The sequence below is a fragment of the Myotis davidii genome, unplaced genomic scaffold (genome assembly GCF_000327345.1).
Source record: "Myotis davidii unplaced genomic scaffold, ASM32734v1 scaffold566, whole genome shotgun sequence".
In the NCBI taxonomy this organism is placed as follows: Eukaryota; Metazoa; Chordata; class Mammalia; order Chiroptera; family Vespertilionidae; genus Myotis; species Myotis davidii.
Genome location: NW_006296617.1, coordinates 868,389 through 871,226, shown reverse-complemented (window position 1 = coordinate 871,226; position 2,838 = coordinate 868,389).

Sequence of the window (2,838 nt, the reverse complement as noted above, 5' to 3'; positions counted from 1 at the left end):
CCTGCCACACTGCCCACCTCCACCTCCTGCTTCCCAGAATAGTCAAAAGGATTTAACGAAGTCAGGCACACAGTAGGTGCACAGAATGTGAGAGCTGCCGTTGTTATTATTATTATTACTACCTCAGCTGACTCATCTCACAAATAGCTACTGAGCAAATTTTTTTAAAAAAACTAAATAAGTAATAAATAAACCTAAATAAATCCAGAATCCTGCCCGATCGGTGTAGCTCAGTGGTTGAACCTTGACCTATGAACTAGGAGGTCACGGCACATGCCTGGGTTTGAGGTTTAATCCCCAATGTGGGGCATGCAAGATTGATGTTTCTATCTCTCCCTCTCCCTTCCTCTCTGAAATTATATAACAAAATAAAGTGTGTCTTTGAAAAAAAAATCCAGGATCCTACCACATCTCCCACCTCCACCTCCTGCTTCTCAGGACCCTCTCCCTTCCTCTCTGAAATAATAAAATAAAGTGTGTCTTTGAAAAAAAATCCAGAATCCTACCACACCTCCCACCTCCACCTCCTGCTTCCCAGAATCCTCCTGCTTCTCAGGAAGTCAAAAGGATTTAACGAAGTCAGGCACACAGTAGGTGCACAGAATGTGAGAGCTGCCGTTATTGCTATTACCTCCGCCGACTCATCCTTCCAGCTGCTTAGGTCAAAGGTCAAACTCAGGAGCTCCCCAAACTCTTCTTGCCCCCCGCCCACATCCACACCCAATGCCTCGACTAATCCCCATCTAATCCACCTTCAATCCGACCTCTCCGATTCTGCTCCCTGCTCTCTACTCACAGTCTGTTTTCCACTTTGGCCGCCAGGGGGCGCGTTTTAGAACTAAATTAGCTCACGTCCTTTCTCTGCTCAGAACCTTCCTGTGGCTCCCACTTCACTCGGGGTAAAAGTTCTAGTCTTCCCCGTGGTCTGACCCCCTCTCGGACCTCCTCCCCCACACCTTCTCCCTCCCCTTAATCCCAGCTCTTCCAGCTGCCCAATAGGTCCTCACTGTCCTGGACGTGCCTGCTCTGGCCTCAGGACCTTTGCACCTGCCCTGACCTTTGTCTGGGGCGCTCTTTGCTTCCTCACTTCCTTTGGACCTTTACTCAACCATCGCTTTCTCAGGAAGACCTTCCTTGGACGTCCGAGTGAATAAGACCACCCTCAACACTCTCCAGGCCCCTCCCCTGCTTCCTTTTTCTACTTCAAGACTCACTTCGTATTGTTACTTGTGTCTTTCATTGTCTGTCTTCCCCAGACCAGAGTATTAGTCCCATGAGGACAAGGATTCCGTCTGTTTTGTTCACTGCTGTATCCCCAGTACCCACAACAGTGCCTGCACAGAGGACGCCCTGGTAAGTCCTTGAATGAATGAATGAATGAATGAATGAATGAATGAATAACTACTGACACCTTGTTGGTTACAAACATCCCCATTTTTCCCCCTTGGAAATCCAGAGGCTCCATTCCCCTGCTATGTGGCCTTAGGAGGCCGACCTCAATTCTCTGACCTCAGTTTCCCCATTGTAAGCAGGATTTAAAATAGCCTCTATCGCCCTGGCTGGTTTGGCTCAGTGGATAGAGCGTCGGCCTGCAGACTGAAAGGTCCCAGGTTTGGTTCCGGTCAAGGGCATGTACCTTGGTTGCGGGCATGTGCCCAGTAGGAGGTGTGCAGGAGGCAGCTGATAGATGTTTCCCTCTCATCGATGTTTCTGGCTCTCTATCCCTCTCCCTTCCTCTCTGTAAAAAATCAGTAAAATATATATATTTTTAAAATAGCCTCTATCTCATGGGATTGAGGTGAAGATTAAATGGGTCCAGATTTGCAGCATTTGTGAGCGGGCCCTGAGGAGCAAAGGTGGGCTTTTTTCTTGGCGCCTGCGCTTCCGCCTTTTGCCACGAGGGGGCAGCAGGCGCCCGACGGATTCGCCCTAGCGGTTCCGCGGGCTGAGTGAGGAGCCGGGGTAACTCGGGAGGAAGCTGATGAAATCCTAGCCAACTCGCAGTGAGCTCATCCCGCCCGGGCGCCTCCGGAAGCCACGGGGCCGCCCGGCCTCCGCCTGGCCCGAGTGATAAAGCCCGGGTGCCGAACGAGGCGGGAAGTCCTTCCTGAAGTCTGCCCTGCGTGGGGCCTGCGGGAAGGGGCAAGGATGAAACAGAGAGGCCCGGGCAGCGGTTCTCAACCTTCTGGCCCTTTCAATACAGTTCCTCAGGTGGTGACCCCCAACCATAAAATTATTTCCGTTGCTACTTCATCACTGTCATGTTGCTACTGTGATGAATCGTCATGTCAATATCTGATCTGCAGGATGGTCTTAGGCGACCCCTGTGAAAGGGTCGTTCGACCGCCAAAGGGGTCGCGACCCACAGGTTGAGAACCGCTGAGAGAGGGGGTCGCCTGGCTGTCTCAGAGTGAAAAGTGAATTCTGAGCATGGCTGTGGGAGTGAGGGCGTAGGGGGAAGGAGGTGGGGAAACTGAGGCAGGAGAAGGGGTGACAGACACAGAGAGGAGAGACAGCCTGAGCAAGGAGATGGAGGGACAGGGATGGAGAGGCAGAGACCGGAAGAGAGAATTGGGGGAGGCATGGAGAGACAGAGATGGTGGAGACAGAGGCACGGAGAGACAGCGATGGGAGGTGGCGGACAGAAACAAAGGTAGAGCGGGGGACAGGGACACAGAGGCGGGGAGACATCCACGGAGAGGCGGAGGGACCTGGCCCAGGGGCAGAGGTGACCGAGATGGAGTCCAGGGGAGCAGTGAGAGCGGGGGAAGCCAAGGAGGGGCGTCCGGGGTTGGGGGCGCCCACAGGAGCGGGCCCTGCGGGAGTTGGGGGCCTCTC